The sequence below is a fragment of the Leptidea sinapis genome, chromosome 31 (assembly GCF_905404315.1).
Source record: "Leptidea sinapis chromosome 31, ilLepSina1.1, whole genome shotgun sequence".
Taxonomy (NCBI): domain Eukaryota; kingdom Metazoa; phylum Arthropoda; class Insecta; order Lepidoptera; family Pieridae; genus Leptidea; species Leptidea sinapis.
This window is the reverse complement of record NC_066295.1, coordinates 2,037,121-2,057,944: the sequence shown is the minus strand read 5'-3', so window position 1 is coordinate 2,057,944 and position 20,824 is coordinate 2,037,121. Positions and strand designations below refer to the sequence as shown.

At 34.5% G+C, this 20,824-nt stretch overlaps 2 protein-coding genes across 3 annotated transcripts in view; one reads left to right on the top strand and one right to left on the bottom strand.

The window, feature by feature from the left end:
• The window catches only part of LOC126974197 (flotillin-2), a 340,191-nt gene that overhangs the window by 144,437 nt on the left and 174,930 nt on the right, over positions 1-20,824 (bottom strand). The gene's annotated exons all lie outside the window — the stretch shown is intronic.
• LOC126974227 (uncharacterized) overlaps positions 1-20,824 on the top strand; it is a 37,776-nt gene that overhangs the window by 6,477 nt on the left and 10,475 nt on the right. Inside the window, exon 1 of one of the 2 annotated variants that reach the window (XM_050821689.1) lies at positions 7,823-8,043. The exons of the other annotated variant lie outside the window; for it this stretch is intronic. The gene's annotated coding sequence lies outside the window, so the exon portion shown is untranslated. Of the gene's footprint in view, positions 1-7,822; positions 8,044-20,824 lie in introns of those variants that run through there. 2 annotated transcript variants of the gene reach the window in all.

Genomic DNA, 20,824 nt, shown 5'->3' with positions numbered 1-20,824 from the left:
CACGACTTTCGCAAAGATAAAGGCAAATAAACAAGAAAAATTAAAATCAGCCTACGCGTTTGGTCTCTATAGCACTATAAAGAAACAACCACATACATACATATACCGATAAATACATGAAACCCCTCTTTCCTGCACAATCTATCTGCTCAAACTAGAGCACGCGGCAACTTCAGAACAAAGTAAGAGTTTAAATAGAGAAATAGCTTCCAAATGATATTTATTCATAAGCCACTTTACCCACTTCGAATTGCGAATTAATCTAAAGTTTAACTTGTGCCAAATTTGTGGACGATGCGGTATTCCAACTTGCGAGTCGTAGGCGGTGGTGCCCTTTCCCAACGAGCATGTACGCATCTACAGGATCTACTTTACATTGCTACTCAACCCTGTGGAGCTACGACGGAAGAGTCGAAGGAATATATCAATATTTAAATTGGATGCGTCAGAGGATGGTTAGGTTAGCAGGGCACCCGTTGGACTTACAACCCATGTCCATATTATAGCACAAATAAATATTTGTACAATACCTTGCTTTGAATGTAACAGTCGGAAAATAGCCGCATTAATAATTATTCATCGACTTTATTGTTATATCTTATTTAGTAGAAGATTTAATATCAATCGACGACTTGTGATAATTAATATACTCCATCAAAACATAATAAGCTTATCGTATTTAATGATCGGATTAAAGTTTAAATAACGATTACATATGTTTGCCCATTAAGAGAATATTGTAGTTTTTTTAAATATTCAGATTCTGTTGCGTCATCTATAAATATATACTAGCTATCCCAGCAAACGTTGTATTGCCGATATTAAAATACAAAAGTAACTGTTGATCGTAGATGGGTGAAAATTTGAAGTTGTATGTAATTTTTAATGCTGACTCATAATCAAACAAATTTAAAAAAAATGTCAAAAAAATTAAAAAAAAAATTCGTTCGACCTTAACACTTAGGGGGATGAAAAATAGATGTTGTCCGATTCTCAGACTACCCAATATGCACTCAAAGTTCATGAGAATCGGTCAAGCCGTTTCGGAGGAGTTCAAAGTTTAACACCATGACACGAGAATTTTATATATTAGAAGATATAATGAAATTTGTTTTTATTGAGGCTCTATCACGCCTTAACCACTGATCGTATCGACATGAAACTACCACCATTCGATGCGAAATTTATCCTAGATGGTTTATGGCTACTTATTTTTCGCCTGTATGTATCTATGTGACGGAAATTTCGAAGTGGGAGGCTTCTATGCACAGGGTGTCAGCTAGGTGGGTTTACTGTCGTGAAGCATTAATGTGTTTTGTTTCCAAGGGGTGGGTTTTGAAGGGCGCCATGAGTACTGGAATTACTAGGCTAATGAGACTTAACATCTTATGTTTCAAAGCGACGAGAGATTGGAGATGCAGCTCTGAATTTTTGTTTGTAATTTTCTCTAGAATCCTGAGCGGCACTGCATTGTAAAGAGTCTTGTCACTTTTTCCCATTGAAAAAAAAAACACAGGTTTTGTAAAACACTTTTAACTAAAAACCTAACAGCACGTCTAGGTGAAGCTTACGATGGTATGTATCAAGGTCCTATAATAACACCAGCAACCACACCCTTTAAATCGTAACACAATGATACAGTAATAGTTTTTTCAGCACTGTTAAGCGGCAGAGGCAATTAAGGCGTGTGTACGACTCCAGTCGAACACTACTCACACCGCCTGAACACAGTTATCAAGATCTAATCATTCTTGAGAGGCGCACGACACGCCACAAATAAATATATCATCCCCACCATCTGGATGTGATTGTTCCTCAACAGTGCACTTTTCAAGGAGTTTTATTCCACGTACTACAAAGCTGTGGAATGAGCTTCCTCATACGGTGTTTCGGGGACGATACGATATGGGTACCTTCAAAAAGTGCGTACACCTTCCTTAAAGGCCGACAACGCTCCTGTGATCCCTCTGGTATTGCAAGAAAATGTGGGTGGCGGTGATTTATTTAAATGTAGATATATAGATATAAAATATATGATATGATATATTTTGTTGGTTAAGTGCCTATGTATATATTTAAAACATGACCGAAATAAAATGTAATAAATCAAAAGATGTTTATACTATGCTTTCTACATTGTCATAACTTAGCATATTGCCTACGAACGCGCGTGTATGATTTATTGACACGAGAGTTAAGTAAGAAACCAGTTGAGTTCATAATATTACGACTAATGAGCCTCTAGAAAACACCGCTACTATGTTATTTAGCAATGTACGATTTCTTAATTTCTCATTAACTGACAGGGCCGATTTTATGATATTGATAATTTTTTAAATAATATAATTTAAAAAAATTATCGTACCTATTATTAGAAAAATTACATGAAGCCACCAGGATGACAAACCTTGGTAAGGCTAAAATCTCACAAAGTAAACAAACCAAATATTCACTTTATGGTTCTGATTAACAACATATTAAAAACGGCTTACAAAGTAGATTCGTTAGATCATTTATACGTCTGTAAAAACGTCGAAAAAATTGAGGTTAACAGTTAACCTATATTTTGAGCAATGGCGTGCATTTACACAAACACAAAATGACATACAAATCGCGAGTGTAAGACGTAGCTTGTCCGCACACTAAAGTAATAAACCTGGCCTGTTTTCATCGGTTGTCTTGTCAGCAAGAGACTATCTAGGCGTTTAAATTATCATCAGCTGAACGTCCTGCTCGTCTCGTCCCTTATTGTCATAAAAAAATAAAATAATAAATATCTAAGGTAAATTATCAACTTTTATTGTCAACATTTACGCGTATTGTTTCTGCAGACCGTTGCGATAGAGTAATTACATAATAACATGAAACATTAATTAATATTTACATAAACATCACTGGTTCGTGTGTCTTCACATATTGTTGAGACTGCGTGACTGCACTCTGTCGTTCAGAGACGTTAGGTTTCTTTCTGTTTTATATATAGGTATTATAATTATTGCTATACTCGTTTACCCTTAGAAATATTAATGATAAGTACTGGAAGCAGCATAGCCGTGTTAAATATGTCACCTCATTGGTTACCTATAGTCCACCAGCGAGTAAGTGGTGATATAATCGGAATTGTGGGCATGAAAGAACGCGTAAATATGGCGTGTTTAAGAATATCCACATTTATATACTTAAGTTGTAAACCTATCGTGGGATCTCATTCACATCCTACAACTATACCAATCAAAATATTACATTTGATCGGCAAGTCTTTTTAATAACTAAACTTTGGTTTTTTAAATAAAATGTTATTTATTGAAGTAGGCGTTACTTTGCGGATATCCATATCCAAATGTTTTCAGTTTTATTTAGTATTAATTCCGCCAATATTTCTCTTTTAAACAATTCGACACGTGTTTCGCCTCTACACGAGGCGTCCTCAGGACATGTTGACTCGCCAAAATCTAGCACGTGGCAGTCAACATGTCCTGAGAATGTTTACATATTCGACAGTCGTACCGGAAGTAATAAGCACTTATAACATTTCTATTACCTTCTTATTCAGATTCCTTTTTTATTATGGAATAGGACGACAAACGAACGTACAGGTCACCTGGTGTTAAATGATCATCGCCGCCCACATTCTCTTGCAACACCAGAGGAAACACAGGAGCGTTGCCGGCCTTTAATGACGCCCAGCTTCTTCGAAGCCAATTTGGCTTTGCCCTGCAGATGGCCACGGAATTGGCAATCGCTCGAGATTTAGAGACCCACTATTCCGTTACTAGGCGAGGCTATAAGGGGAGTGTTGTCGAAGAGCGGTGATACGATAAATGGGGTTTTTTAAGTGGTAAACGCGCAAACTTGTGTCTTCTTCTTTAGGTAAATTCCTCGCCAAACTTCTTCGGAGAGGAAAATGCGGCAAGTATGTTACGTGCGCAAAAAGGCGGTAAATAATTTCAGAGCGAACTTAAGGTTTGACTAGGGGTAACGTACTAGATATATTCGTACCTTCTAAAACACAAACTTCCTGTATCTTGAAATTGGAGGCGATAATAATTGACGGGTCACCTGAGGTACCGCAGCAATTCGCTGATTAAACATGTTCTTGCCACTCTTGAAGAACCATCTGTCTCTTTTGAATACGTCGTGTCGATCTGGCGTTCCATTATTTCATTTCTTATATGGGAAATGTCGGAGATGCAGTAATTGGCATGAGGCATAAATTTTCAAATGGGTGATAATTTTTGATGACCAATAAGTGATTTTATAAAAAATATTTGATTTTGACACTGCGAGCATTTCGAAGAGTTATTTCTATTATTACATTTTTTAAATTAAATAATCTAGCCCTGTACTCGTGTACTATGGGAAGTTATATACATAGATACAACCTCATCCATTTCTATAGTAACTCTTGCACACTCGCTACCGGGCAAAGATTATCTGAGACACCAGTGGGAGGCTCCTTTGCACAGTATGCCGGCTAGATTATGGGCAGTATGTGTAAGCATTATTGTGTTTCTGTCTGAAGGGCGCCTAGCTAGTGAAATTACTGGGCAAACTAGACTTAACATCTTAAGTCTCAATGTGACGAGCGCAATTGAAGTGCCACTCAGAAGTTTTGGTTTTTATAAGAATCTGGAGCGGCACAGCATTTTAATGGGCAGGGCGTATCAATTACCATCAGCTGATCGTCTTGCTCGTCTTGTCCCTTATTATCATAAAAAAAGGTAGCAACCAGTGTAACCGTGCTAAATTGTGTGTTAACATGAACAGTTAATATACGAATGTTCACAGGTCCTCTGGTCGTTGTAGATGAATGGGCAGCTTCTCAAAATTTTTACTCAGTGTTTCAAGTCCGTTCAGATTCTCCAAATGTCTCTGAAGACTCTCGCAGCAGAAACCATCGTACCTAAAGAAAAATTCATAGGCTTCGTCAACCCCATGAAGGGGGCAAGATAGATTCCGCAAATTGAATGCAACAAGCCCTACCTAAGGAAGATAGGACACACCTTCGTGAGTCATTCTATAGGTGTTACAAAATTATAATTTAACTTATAATACATAAAATTACAATTTGTTCACCTTTATTTAGCTACACTGTCAGCTGCACATTATCTCTTCAATAAAATGTTTTCTTTTTAAATATTGTAAAGCAAGTAGCCCAAGTTATTATTAATTGTCCATATAAATTATTATCTGGCGGGCGTTGCGAGAGCTATTCTTGATATATAAAATAACTACGAATACAGTATCCTATATCGAAATCTACCAGAGTGGAGTCGGATCGAACAAGTTTTAAAATATTAAATGAAAATGTACTCTGTGGCAATGATAATCAGTGCTGAAAGTAATCTCATACTACACCTAGCGCTCTCTGTTATATTTTTATTGAACACAAGCGACGAATAAACTATTGAATGAACATCAGCATGCTGTTATTGCCAGAGTAAGCGGACAGATGGCGCTACACTCAACATTATGCAATTTAAATATTACTGTGTACAACAGTGTCAAGTTGATCACAGTTTTTTAAAGAACTGCTTGCCTGTAATCTATGGTCAAATCAGTCCTTATCAACCACACATCATCTAGAAGTACACACTCTTTTCGTCTGAACCTCAAATTTAAGCAAATTCGCTGGAATATTGTTCATGAGATAAAAATATCAATTTCTTGTAAATGTTATCCGTGGTATGGGGTACCCAATTACTTACAAACTTGGTACTTGGTGTACTGCCGTAAACCCTCATGAAGAAAATTGAGAGTAATGAGCTCTGCACTCGTGGTAGACATAATATTAGGGTTCAAACGGCCACTCACACTGCATCATATAGAATCAGCTAAGTTTAAATAGGCATCGTCAGAAAAGAGAATCAGTTGAAATTTTGGAAGTGCCCCAACATTCTTTCAGAAAATACACAACCTAAATTGTGGTTTCAATTATTGTAATAATTAAAGTTTACAAAACTGCATGTATTAGATCTTTATCAACATATTATTACGTAAAGATGGCCTCGATAAAGCGAGCTACGCCGATCTTTATTGAGTGATGAAGCCGCAACTGGGCTCACAGTTTCCTCAACTTGTTTCAACCTTGGTCATCCCGCAGGCGTTTTATGTGTTGAAACCTTAGCCTCGTACTTTCTGACCCACAATCTAACCACACTTCCACTGAGAAATATATTTAGTTCATGTAAATTAAACTCAGAGTGGAAAGCACGCCACGAGTGATGAAATCACCATATTTCTAAAACGCAAAATGCCCCCGCTACTTTGGAAGCAGGCTAGTGCGTGTTTTATGATCTTTCCCGTATAAGGGCGCAGTTGTAATCTTAATTTGTACAGAATCTATAATAAATCATCAATTAGTAGGTACGTCACGGGTGCTCTGACTGGACTGAACATAAAAATCATAGAGTTAAGTGTAAGCTGCTACAATGCATCACAGCGTGTAGAACCGTTTCGTTCCGCTTTAGAACTAACAGCAGGCCTAGCGCGACTGATTATTGAGAGCACAAATAACACGGCCGGGGATCAACAGAAGCTTTAAACAGTATATAACTGTCACGGGTCCATCCCTTACTCTGTGAATCGCTCCATTAATTAATTGCGTGTCTTTTAACATATCAGTCATGGGGGAAAGACAAAGAGCTTTTTGATCTGATACTCAATATAATATATATATTATACTAGCTGACCCGACAGACGTTGTTCTGTATATAATAAATAAAATAATGTTTTTATATGAATTTTTCAATAATATATCATAACATCAAAAATTACTTCGTAAAATATGCACCCTGCTGTCGTAATGCAATTGTTTCACAGCAGAACTGTCAAAACGTGCGTCAATAAATTCTCTCATAGAAATTATGTATGGATACATCAAAGGAAAAACAAATTTGTTGTTTTTATATAATTCAGCAGCATGTTCCTATTTATTCCTTTTAAACCTTCTCTGGACTTCCACAAATAATTCAAGACCAAAATTAGCCAAATCGATCCAGCCGTTCTCGAGTTTTAGCGAGACTAACGAACAGCAATTCATTTTTATATATATAGATAAGCTTGAATATCATACCTATTAATTTGGATGTGCGGCGTTCCCCCACAGAGCGGTTTTCAAGTAACCTTTTTCGGAGTCTGGGACAAACTAATTTTTGCTTTTGGTCGGTCTATCATGTTAAGATGATACTTTTGTCCAAGTTATATGCCTATCCATCATTAATTTACCCTGCCAAAAAATTACTGACCGACGCGGGACTCAAACCCACGACCTCCGGCGTTCCGTACCGTCGTCCGTAAGGTTGTGGGTTCGAGTCCCGCATCGTTCATAAAATTTTATTTGTGTATTAATCCTAGAAGTGAGGGTTATCACTTTAAAAACATAACATATTGATTAAATCTTGAGTCAGAAAGAATCATGTTCAATGATTTCGTAATACACCAACACAAACTGTCCATTATCCCGGAGATTCCTAATATAACGCCAAACTAATGAAATATTGTATCGTCTTCAGTCATCGATATGAATGCAAATCTTCAAGTAAATAGGACGTTTTGGGGTGTGTGAAGTGGGTGAATATCATGTTGAAATATTTCTTTACAAACAAAGATACAAACTGGTGGAGCTGATATAAACCGTATAATCGTTGGCAAAAAAAATATCTAATACATGTCAGGATAAGATGTAGGTCAAAGCATTTAATGCGGGCCGTAAGCGCTCTATGGCCAGTATTAAATAAAAGTTTATTTTACAATCGTTATTAACCTTCCGCGATCTCCGACAGCGGGCTATCACCGTGCTAGAACAGGTCCCGCATTCAACGATCAACTCACCGACCCAGTGGTTGTGTTCGAAGAAAGCAGTCCACTACTTTCTACGCCACTTGTATCCGATATTCCGAAGTTCTAACACAAACCGTGGTGTCTATAAAAACGTAAAAGTGAATGAAAGTGAAGTGTAAAGGAATTTGTCTGTCTGTGACGAATTGAATCGTGAGAGCTTTCTTTGATACGTTCCCGGTATCGTTCAATTATGGATCACAGGTAAATTTAATTTTGAAGTTATCTGATAAATTACGAACACATTAGTTAAAAGCAGAGTTATTATACTTGACTTGTTAATATTTGCTTGATACAGCTATATACTTATTTCAAAAGAAACTTGTTAGTGTGAGATTTGGTATACGAAAGCAAATTCTATAAATTTCTAATTTGGACCAATAAAAATAACGCTTCATTCATTGCTTATCTTCTTACTGAGATTTTCAAAGCTGGCGACACAGACACTCGCTAAATAATTTAATAAAGTGTACTTGGTGATTGGTCACTATTGAAAATATGATGGATTCAATAAAATAGAGGGGATAACCTACATTATAACATTTGTTCTTATCGCGCAAATTAATAAATTATTTTAAGTATTCTTGTTTAATAATTTGTTTTAAGCTGTTGGCCTCATTGCCAATGCTCTCTATAAAATGAAAAGTTAAATAACAGATGATAAAATAACAGTATATATAGGTACAACGGCAGATATAACGGACCTCCTGTCCATTCGCCATTAATTCATTCACCGACAAACGACCTTGGTCAAACATTTCTTTAAATAGAATAAATAAACTCCTGATGAAGTTCAAATACTTCCACATGCAGCTTTACTTCGTTATTCCCATCGTGCAGCGAAAGGAAGATGTTTCGAGAACTTTAAGCTATTCGAAGTCACGGATAGATAACGTTTAACCCGAATACAAATAATTTATCGATATCTGAGCATTTATAGAAACATACTCTTTAATTTAATTTCTTTTCATGATCTATAGTCATATTATGATGTAGTCATTTCAATACGAAGTTTTTTATACGCAGACTTCGGTTTATAGAATTCTGTATTCCCATTAAGTCAAAAAGGCACTTACATGTGACATATATCTAATATATAAAATTCTCGTGTCATGGTGTTAAACATTGAACTCCTCCGAAACGGCTTGACAGATTCTCATGAAATTTTAAGTGCATATTGGGTCTGAGAATCGCACAACACTTATTTTTCATCCCCCTAAATGTTAAGGGAGGTCCACACGATTTTTCTTTTTAATTTTTTTGACATTTTTTTAATTTTTTTTTATTATGAGTCAACATTAAAAAATACATACAACTTCAAATTGTCGCCCATCTGCGATCAACAGTTACTTTTGTATCGCGATTTTAATATCGGCAATACAACGTTTGCCGGGACAGGTAGTACAGTATAGATATGTGGTTATTACAAAGAAGTTGTGGTTAAATAGTTAATTACAATTATTAATTAAATAATTACACTTACCTAGTCTGACGCCACAGTGATACATGACAATAGCAAATGCGGTTGATAAAATATACAGTAAAGACTTACATAATTCATATAATATTTATTACCAACCAACTGTGATTACCACCTGAAATTTAGTGGCGACCACGACCTTCTTTTACTATTTATAGTTAATTATATCCAATTATTATTCCTATGCACGCAATTATTAGTTAATTATCCAATATCCTACTCTGGCAATTCTAAACCTAGATATTTTGTTTTTAATATTCATGTAAACGTAAAGACCTGTTAGATAAAATTTAAAAACTGTTGTGTCAAGTGAATAATAATAATTATTATACCATCAATAACTCTTTCGTCACACTGTATTTTTATTAATACTTTGATAGACCTTCAAAAGTATACTTTTATTTAGTTTTTAATTGACCTAAACTTTATGTAAACGTAATTGTTAATTATCTGACAATAGTACCTACTTACTCTCTGTAAAATATTATTACTACGATTTTTAAAAGTGCACTATTCAAACTCAATTTAGTTTCCTGCCGATTTTCTCAGCTTAAGCAGCTGTAGGAATCTGTGGAAGTATAAACAATTGACGTATAAGGTACCAGAATAAAAATATTTGACTTTGACTTCAAAAATATCTTACTTTTCTAACAAACTGTGACCAAAGTTATATAACTTTAAAAACAAGTTATCAATTCCATGAGTATGAACTTAACAATCGTATTTTTTGGAAACAGTCGCATTTCCACTTCAGGTTACGAGAGATTCATACGACGAACATAATTTATTATTCACGGCTCAATGACATAACAACAAAATGAACTACGAAATAATCATGACATATTACGAAACTTTGACCTCGATTTTAAGAATGATGTATTCCTCAATAAATTACAGAAAAATGAGAGGCTTTGCGAGTACGCTCAATATAATAATGAGCGAGTAAAGAGAGATGACTTTTTGAACTTATAAAAAGCACTAGCCTTAGTCTGCAACTCCGTTGTGCAACGTGAAAATCCCTACTAATATTATTAATGTCAATGTAAGTTTGTTACGTCTCAACTACTGAAACGATTTAGATGAAATTTAGTACAGAAATAGACTGGAACTTGGAAAAGGACATAGGCTTCCTTTTATCTTGAATATGAGGTTTGGAGTTGTTGAAATAGAGGGTGGAAGTTTATAGAAATCCGTCATTATCAAAGAGGCCACCATGAAACTTTGTTTTTAGGTACTTGATAAGAAATAAATAAATATTTGTTCTAGCGTTCTTGGAATTTGTAGTTCGACCTGTGTAGGGTTTAAATAAGGGATGGAAGTCAAAAAATAGAACGCTTAAAAGTATGGAAAAAACAAAACAAAGTAGTTAGTAAAAATGTATTAAAATAAGCAATTTATAGTTAGCCGCAGCAGTTTGTATGTGTATTATTTGCAAAGTATTCTAAATAATAAAATTTTAAGCGGACGAAGTCGCGGGTAAATGCTAGTATAATTATAAGAGTTAGCTCAGGTTTTTTAATCCAGCAAAGCGTATCCATTTATGATGTTCCGTCCTCCATTGCACAATAACAGTTACAGTATAATATATTCTATGAAGCGTTCACAAGTACTGCACAGAATTAATTACGATGGAAAGTTGTAACTGCATTAACCCAAATATATACATCTCATATAATTCGCTACGCTATCTTATATAATACGGGACATATCTACTATTTATTACAACAATTAATAATGAGGCTATTACTAAATAGCTCTTAAGACGATGACCTAATGGTTTTCTCTCAAACAAGATATCAAAAAATCACAGCTAAGAGCAAATAGTTGAAATTCAATGACTGTTACTACGTCAGTAAGGATGTATTCATAAATCGCTAGGAAAATTTCGACGGCTTGAGTTCACCCGATCCCTTAAAAGGTCTACGCTCGGATCCTTCCAACTACCGCCTCATTACCATTACCTACATTTTCTACAAAGTTATAGAATCAATTACCAACTGCTAGCTCTTGGAATACCTAGAGGAGCCAGCTGACCAGTTATTGCCAGTACGGTTTCCGTCAGGGTCGCTCAGCTGGTGATCTTCTTGCATACAGCACCAATAATATAGTAAGCGGTGGAGTTGAGGGAAGAGGCGTGGGCGATAAGTCTGGATATTGTGAAGAATTTGATCGGGTGTGGCATAAAGCGCTTATAGCAAAACTGCCATCCTATGGGCTTCCCGAGAGGCTGTGTGAGGCCACTAGCTTTTTGACTTATTAATGCATATTTCTTACATCAACCGTGCCGTGCTCTCAGGATAGCGACGATGGGAACCGGAAAAAACTTGTGTCTGAAATCGATGTTGATCTATGATTTGCAGTCTCAGATTGCGTCGGAAGAATGTAGTCCGATTCAACCCTAAGATGGTACAAGTTTGTCCGTTTACCGCTAAAAGTCTCCCTTGGCGCATCCCCTTGATTCAAGATCACTCCTCTAACTGCCACTGCCTGTGTCGGCGTCGATATTATACCGAGCAACGTTCACTTTAGTGATCACGTGAAAGAGAAGGCCAAATTGGCTTCTATAAAGCTTAGTGAATTCAATAGTGTGAGACAGTACTATACACACAGTTTAAATTTCGGATGAATTCGTTTTTAGCATTTCAATAACGGGTCTACCTTGAACCTACTGTTAAAATACGTATTAATATTTGCGGCTTGCAATAAATCAATGATGATTATACGTTTCTTATACATAATGGGTTTGGAAATTAAGATTGATATTTTGCAATATAAATTCAGAATCGACTGATGACAATATATATAATCTTGATTTAAAATAATCTTATACTAGTATATCCCTAGGGATCGAATATTGAAAGTGGACAGTGACTTGATTAGAATCTATAAAATACTCTTTTTCGAAACCCGATGTTATTGTCGGGTTACATAAGTACCTAATTGGTATCTTTTACGCAAAAACTCAATGTAAAAAATACAGTTGCAATTACTCGCGTTTTAATCCTTTAATAAGTATTTTATTTAATTAAATAAGTTAGAATTAAATTCAAACTCAAAGTAATACAAAGTTCAATCCACATGGATTTACCAAAAACGCAGGAGTCACTATGGGATACCGTAGTGGTGCGTTGATGAAATAATTTTTAAGAACAGTCCATTAGTTCCTTAGAGATTATGTTAGAAAGGACACAAATCACGTATAAATCCGTAAGATCTATTTCATAGTGGAATGTTAAGTAACAGGTTGAATGCTTAGTGCGAGCATTTAAAAGCCGAACGTACGTTGAACGAGCTGATGTTTTTCTCCATTGAATCATAGCTTGGGGGTACATTAACCTCGTCCGATCAGAACGTCGATAGAAAGCAACTGTTCCGCGCCACATTTCCTTACGAGTGAGAATATAACATCACGTAATAAATAAACATAGCGGTTTAAAATTTAAACTTCTGTTTTCTACCCCTCCTTTCATAAGAATACCGTTGCTATAAGCTCGGTGTGTCTTAGATGGCAGTTTTACGAATCTCCCGAATTTGAATACAGAAAAAACTGAATTTTGTCACCTGCAAATAAAAATATTTAAAAGAAAATCTCTAGAAATGTTTACTGTACAGATATTGTTGGTAGTTTGTATAAACCTTTTTCTTTAGGAAAATTTTAATTTAAGCATTTCTTCTACATATAGAATAGGGTATATTCCAAACAAAATTACTACTTATACATCGACAGTAGATGCATTTGTATTCTAAATTGCAGTTAAATATTACTTATTGCATCAGCTTTTCGAATTGAAGGAGCTATAGGTTTTCTTGTTTAAACTTTTTATCTAAGTGGTTCTCTTTAGGATTAATTACACAAAGAGATCAATGAAAACATATTCCCCTGTACGCTACATATATTTCTCGAATGGAAAATATCCAGAAAATATTCTTTTGCTTTGTATGCTACCGTACTAATGACAGAAACAATTCAAAGTTCTATGAGAAACATTATAAGAAGCACTGTTTTGTACACTTGATAAACGACGTATAACATTGCTCACTTCTTGAAAATAAGGATCATTGTCCAGATTTTCTCTCGAAAATTTCATTGAGGAATTCGTCTACTGCACTCCATCTACTAACTACTGAAGCAATAGTTACAATATATATTGCGGGCTAGCTCTACCTATAATAAACTATGCACTGGAATCATTCATTTAGATATTTTTCATGCATTTGCTAGCACAACAAAATAATTTATTATGAAATCATTTTTCTAATCAGTTGACTAAGCTGTATAAACTAACCGCCTTACAAATAAAATTGGCATAAAGTTATACCTGATAATAAACCAAGAATAAAAAGCAGAATGTTGACTTACGGCTGTTCCCAATATACTATCTACAGATAGAGATAAATTACTACCTTCCACTGTCAGCACAGCTGTCTATAATCTGAAGCTATCCCAATATACCCGATAGGTCATTCTTATCGCCTTATATTGGGACGCGTGAATTGCAATTTCCATTCAAACTTCTATCGCTGGTAAGCTATACGTCGTCCCATTGACAGACAGCCTGTACGGATAAGTTGAGTTGCCGTCGATAAGTTTATTGGGACAGAAAAGTCAACGATAGTTACGATTTTTATCTCAAGTAAGAGATAGACTGAATATTGGGAACGGCGTATATCTCTGACAACACTGTCAATACAATCATAATTCTGAAGTTTTCCGAATGTCAAGCATCCTTGCAAATAAACGCGGGAAACGTTATACGTTTTAAAAACCATCATACGCAAAATGTCTATTTGTAAAGAATGGTTTATCCTCAGGTATAACTTTATACCAAGTTTATTTGTAAGGTCGTGAGTGTGCTTATTATTAGAATATATTATTGTTGTACTTGTGATAATTTTCTGTAAATAATCTATAATTAGCTCTCAGTTGTTTATTGTATTTTTGCACAGAAGATATCCCAGCTAATCACATCACCCACAAATGGTACTATCAAAATATATTCTTACACTTTAAATATCTTTAATTGTTACAAGAAAGCAGTATAAGTGAAATATTTCTTAGGAGAAAGTAGAATATATTAACATATATATTTTTAAATATTAAGAAGCGAATTCTGTATTATACTATTAAAACAAATTAGTGATGTGCAAATATTGAATGATGAAATGGTTGCCACTCGCTGCATGTCGAGATCTCACTAATTATTAAATTTCATCATGTACACATGTGAGTAACAACTAACTAACATTTATTACTATTTTAATGGATTTAATTATTGCATAGCGGTTATTAATAACTATTGAAATGAACGGACAGTTCCATCTTTTGCCAATACTGCCAATACTGCCAATTTGCCGAATACAAATAATTTATCGATATCTGAGCATTTATAGAAACATACTCTTTAATTTAATTTCTTTTCATGATCTATAGTCATATTATGATGTAGTCATTTCAATACGAAGTTTTTTATACGCAGACTTCGGTTTATAGAATTCTGTATTCCCATTAAGTCAAAAAGGCACTTACATGTGACATATATCTAATATATAAAATTCTCGTGTCATGGTGTTAAACATTGAACTCCTCCGAAACGGCTTGACAGATTCTCATGAAATTTTAAGTGCATATTGGGTCTGAGAATCGCACAACACTTATTTTTCATCCCCCTAAATGTTAAGGGAGGTCCACACGATTTTTCTTTTTAATTTTTTTGACATTTTTTTAATTTTTTTTTATTATGAGTCAACATTAAAAAATACATACAACTTCAAATTGTCGCCCATCTGCGATCAACAGTTACTTTTGTATCGCGATTTTAATATCGGCAATACAACGTTTGCCGGGACAGGTAGTACAGTATAGATATGTGGTTATTACAAAGAAGTTGTGGTTAAATAGTTAATTACAATTATTAATTAAATAATTACACTTACCTAGTCTGACGCCACAGTGATACATGACAATAGCAAATGCGGTTGATAAAATATACAGTAAAGACTTACATAATTCATATAATATTTATTACCAACCAACTGTGATTACCACCTGAAATTTAGTGGCGACCACGACCTTCTTTTACTATTTATAGTTAATTATATCCAATTATTATTCCTATGCACGCAATTATTAGTTAATTATCCAATATCCTACTCTGGCAATTCTAAACCTAGATATTTTGTTTTTAATATTCATGTAAACGTAAAGACCTGTTAGATAAAATTTAAAAACTGTTGTGTCAAGTGAATAATAATAATTATTATACCATCAATAACTCTTTCGTCACACTGTATTTTTATTAATACTTTGATAGACCTTCAAAAGTATACTTTTATTTAGTTTTTAATTGACCTAAACTTTATGTAAACGTAATTGTTAATTATCTGACAATAGTACCTACTTACTCTCTGTAAAATATTATTACTACGATTTTTAAAAGTGCACTATTCAAACTCAATTTAGTTTCCTGCCGATTTTCTCAGCTTAAGCAGCTGTAGGAATCTGTGGAAGTATAAACAATTGACGTATAAGGTACCAGAATAAAAATATTTGACTTTGACTTCAAAAATATCTTACTTTTCTAACAAACTGTGACCAAAGTTATATAACTTTAAAAACAAGTTATCAATTCCATGAGTATGAACTTAACAATCGTATTTTTTGGAAACAGTCGCATTTCCACTTCAGGTTACGAGAGATTCATACGACGAACATAATTTATTATTCACGGCTCAATGACATAACAACAAAATGAACTACGAAATAATCATGACATATTACGAAACTTTGACCTCGATTTTAAGAATGATGTATTCCTCAATAAATTACAGAAAAATGAGAGGCTTTGCGAGTACGCTCAATATAATAATGAGCGAGTAAAGAGAGATGACTTTTTGAACTTATAAAAAGCACTAGCCTTAGTCTGCAACTCCGTTGTGCAACGTGAAAATCCCTACTAATATTATTAATGTCAATGTAAGTTTGTTACGTCTCAACTACTGAAACGATTTAGATGAAATTTAGTACAGAAATAGACTGGAACTTGGAAAAGGACATAGGCTTCCTTTTATCTTGAATATGAGGTTTGGAGTTGTTGAAATAGAGGGTGGAAGTTTATATAGAAATCCGTCATTATCAAAGAGGCCACCATGAAACTTTGTTTTTAGGTACTTGATAAGAAATAAATAAATATTTGTTCTAGCGTTCTTGGAATTTGTAGTTCGACCTGTGTAGGGTTTAAATAAGGGATGGAAGTCAAAAAATAGAACGCTTAAAAGTATGGAAAAAACAAAACAAAGTAGTTAGTAAAAATGTATTAAAATAAGCAATTTATAGTTAGCCGCAGCAGTTTGTATGTGTATTATTTGCAAAGTATTCTAAATAATAAAATTTTAAGCGGACGAAGTCGCGGGTAAATGCTAGTATAATTATAAGAGTTAGCTCAGGTTTTTTAATCCAGCAAAGCGTATCCATTTATGATGTTCCGTCCTCCATTGCACAATAACAGTTACAGTATAATATATTCTATGAAGCGTTCACAAGTACTGCACAGAATTAATTACGATGGAAAGTTGTAACTGCATTAACCCAAATATATACATCTCATATAATTCGCTACGCTATCTTATATAATACGGGACATATCTACTATTTATTACAACAATTAATAATGAGGCTATTACTAAATAGCTCTTAAGACGATGACCTAATGGTTTTCTCTCAAACAAGATATCAAAAAATCACAGCTAAGAGCAAATAGTTGAAATTCAATGACTGTTACTACGTCAGTAAGGATGTATTCATAAATCGCTAGGAAAATTTCGACGGCTTGAGTTCACCCGATCCCTTAAAAGGTCTACGCTCGGATCCTTCCAACTACCGCCTCATTACCATTACCTACATTTTCTACAAAGTTATAGAATCAATTACCAACTGCTAGCTCTTGGAATACCTAGAGGAGCCAGCTGACCAGTTATTGCCAGTACGGTTTCCGTCAGGGTCGCTCAGCTGGTGATCTTCTTGCATACAGCACCAATAATATAGTAAGCGGTGGAGTTGAGGGAAGAGGCGTGGGCGATAAGTCTGGATATTGTGAAGAATTTGATCGGGTGTGGCATAAAGCGCTTATAGCAAAACTGCCATCCTATGGGCTTCCCGAGAGGCTGTGTGAGGCCACTAGCTTTTTGACTTATTAATGCATATTTCTTACATCAACCGTGCCGTGCTCTCAGGATAGCGACGATGGGAACCGGAAAAAACTTGTGTCTGAAATCGATGTTGATCTATGATTTGCAGTCTCAGATTGCGTCGGAAGAATGTAGTCCGATTCAACCCTAAGATGGTACAAGTTTGTCCGTTTACCGCTAAAAGTCTCCCTTGGCGCATCCCCTTGATTCAAGATCACTCCTCTAACTGCCACTGCCTGTGTCGGCGTCGATATTATACCGAGCAACGTTCACTTTAGTGATCACGTGAAAGAGAAGGCCAAATTGGCTTCTATAAAGCTTAGTGAATTCAATAGTGTGAGACAGTACTATACACACAGTTTAAATTTCGGATGAATTCGTTTTTAGCATTTCAATAACGGGTCTACCTTGAACCTACTGTTAAAATACGTATTAATATTTGCGGCTTGCAATAAATCAATGATGATTATACGTTTCTTATACATAATGGGTTTGGAAATTAAGATTGATATTTTGCAATATAAATTCAGAATCGACTGATGACAATATATATAATCTTGATTTAAAATAATCTTATACTAGTATATCCCTAGGGATCGAATATTGAAAGTGGACAGTGACTTGATTAGAATCTATAAAATACTCTTTTTCGAAACCCGATGTTATTGTCGGGTTACATAAGTACCTAATTGGTATCTTTTACGCAAAAACTCAATGTAAAAAATACAGTTGCAATTACTCGCGTTTTAATCCTTTAATAAGTATTTTATTTAATTAAATAAGTTAGAATTAAATTCAAACTCAAAGTAATACAAAGTTCAATCCACATGGATTTACCAAAAACGCAGGAGTCACTATGGGATACCGTAGTGGTGCGTTGATGAAATAATTTTTAAGAACAGTCCATTAGTTCCTTAGAGATTATGTTAGAAAGGACACAAATCACGTATAAATCCGTAAGATCTATTTCATAGTGGAATGTTAAGTAACAGGTTGAATGCTTAGTGCGAGCATTTAAAAGCCGAACGTACGTTGAACGAGCTGATGTTTTTCTCCATTGAATCATAGCTTGGGGGTACATTAACCTCGTCCGATCAGAACGTCGATAGAAAGCAACTGTTCCGCGCCACATTTCCTTACGAGTGAGAATATAACATCACGTAATAAATAAACATAGCGGTTTAAAATTTAAACTTCTGTTTTCTACCCCTCCTTTCATAAGAATACCGTTGCTATAAGCTCGGTGTGTCTTAGATGGCAGTTTTACGAATCTCCCGAATTTGAATACAGAAAAAACTGAATTTTGTCACCTGCAAATAAAAATATTTAAAAGAAAATCTCTAGAAATGTTTACTGTACAGATATTGTTGGTAGTTTGTATAAACCTTTTTCTTTAGGAAAATTTTAATTTAAGCATTTCTTCTACATATAGAATAGGGTATATTCCAAACAAAATTACTACTTATACATCGACAGTAGATGCATTTGTATTCTAAATTGCAGTTAAATATTACTTATTGCATCAGCTTTTCGAATTGAAGGAGCTATAGGTTTTCTTGTTTAAACTTTTTATCTAAGTGGTTCTCTTTAGGATTAATTACACAAAGAGATCAATGAAAACATATTCCCCTGTACGCTACATATATTTCTCGAATGGAAAATATCCAGAAAATATTCTTTTGCTTTGTATGCTACCGTACTAATGACAGAAACAATTCAAAGTTCTATGAGAAACATTATAAGAAGCACTGTTTTGTACACTTGATAAACGACGTATAACATTGCTCACTTCTTGAAAATAAGGATCATTGTCCAGATTTTCTCTCGAAAATTTCATTGAGGAATTCGTCTACTGCACTCCATCTACTAACTACTGAAGCAATAGTTACAATATATATTGCGGGCTAGCTCTACCTATAATAAACTATGCACTGGAATCATTCATTTAGATATTTTTCATGCATTTGCTAGCACAACAAAATAATTTATTATGAAATCATTTTTCTAATCAGTTGACTAAGCTGTATAAACTAACCGCCTTACAAATAAAATTGGCATAAAGTTATACCTGATAATAAACCAAGAATAAAAAGCAGAATGTTGACTTACGGCTGTTCCCAATATACTATCTACAGATAGAGATAAATTACTACCTTCCACTGTCAGCACAGCTGTCTATAATCTGAAGCTATCCCAATATACCCGATAGGTCATTCTTATCGCCTTATATTGGGACGCGTGAATTGCAATTTCCATTCAAACTTCTATCGCTGGTAAGCTATACGTCGTCCCATTGACAGACAGCCTGTACGGATAAGTTGAGTTGCCGTCGATAAGTTTATTGGGACAGAAAAGTCAACGATAGTTACGATTTTTATCTCAAGTAAGAGATAGACTGAATATTGGGAACGGCGTATATCTCTGACAACACTGTCAATACAATCATAATTCTGAAGTTTTCCGAATGTCAAGCATCCTTGCAAATAAACGCGGGAAACGTTATACGTTTTAAAAACCATCATACGCAAAATGTCTATTTGTAAAGAATGGTTTATCCTCAGGTATAACTTTATACCAAGTTTATTTGTAAGGTCGTGAGTGTGCTTATTATTAGAATATATTATTGTTGTACTTGTGATAATTTTCTGTAAATAATCTATAATTAGCTCTCAGTTGTTTATTGTATTTTTGCACAGAAGATATCCCAGCTAATCACATCACCCACAAATGGTACTATCAAAATATATTCTTACACTTTAAATATCTTTAATTGTTACAAGAAAGCAGTATAAGTGAAATATTTCTTAGGAGAAAGTAGAATATATTAACATATATATTTTTAAATATTAAGAAGCGAATTCTGTATTATACTATTAAAACAAATTAGTGATGTGCAAATATTGAATGATGAAATGGTTGCCACTCGCTGCATGTCGAGATCTCACTAATTATTAAATTTCATCATGTACACATGTGAGTAACAACTAACTAACATTTATTACTATTTTAATGGATTTAATTATTGCATAGCGGTTATTAATAACTATTGAAATGAACGGACAGTTCCATCTTTTGCCAAAATAACTTCTGTAATCATACAATTTAAATTAAAAAATGATTGTGTGGTTTTAAGAAAACACGGTAAAAGTGAAAAAATTTTTTCACATTATAGACATTTAACAAAAATTTGTTTGAATGATAGATATATTGAACACTGACAAAAACCAGCAAAATAGCGTGGAGCACTGGCACAAATGAGTAATAGTCTATACACTACGTCTACACGGTCAGCTGCTGCGAACTGTAGGCGCCGCCCGACCG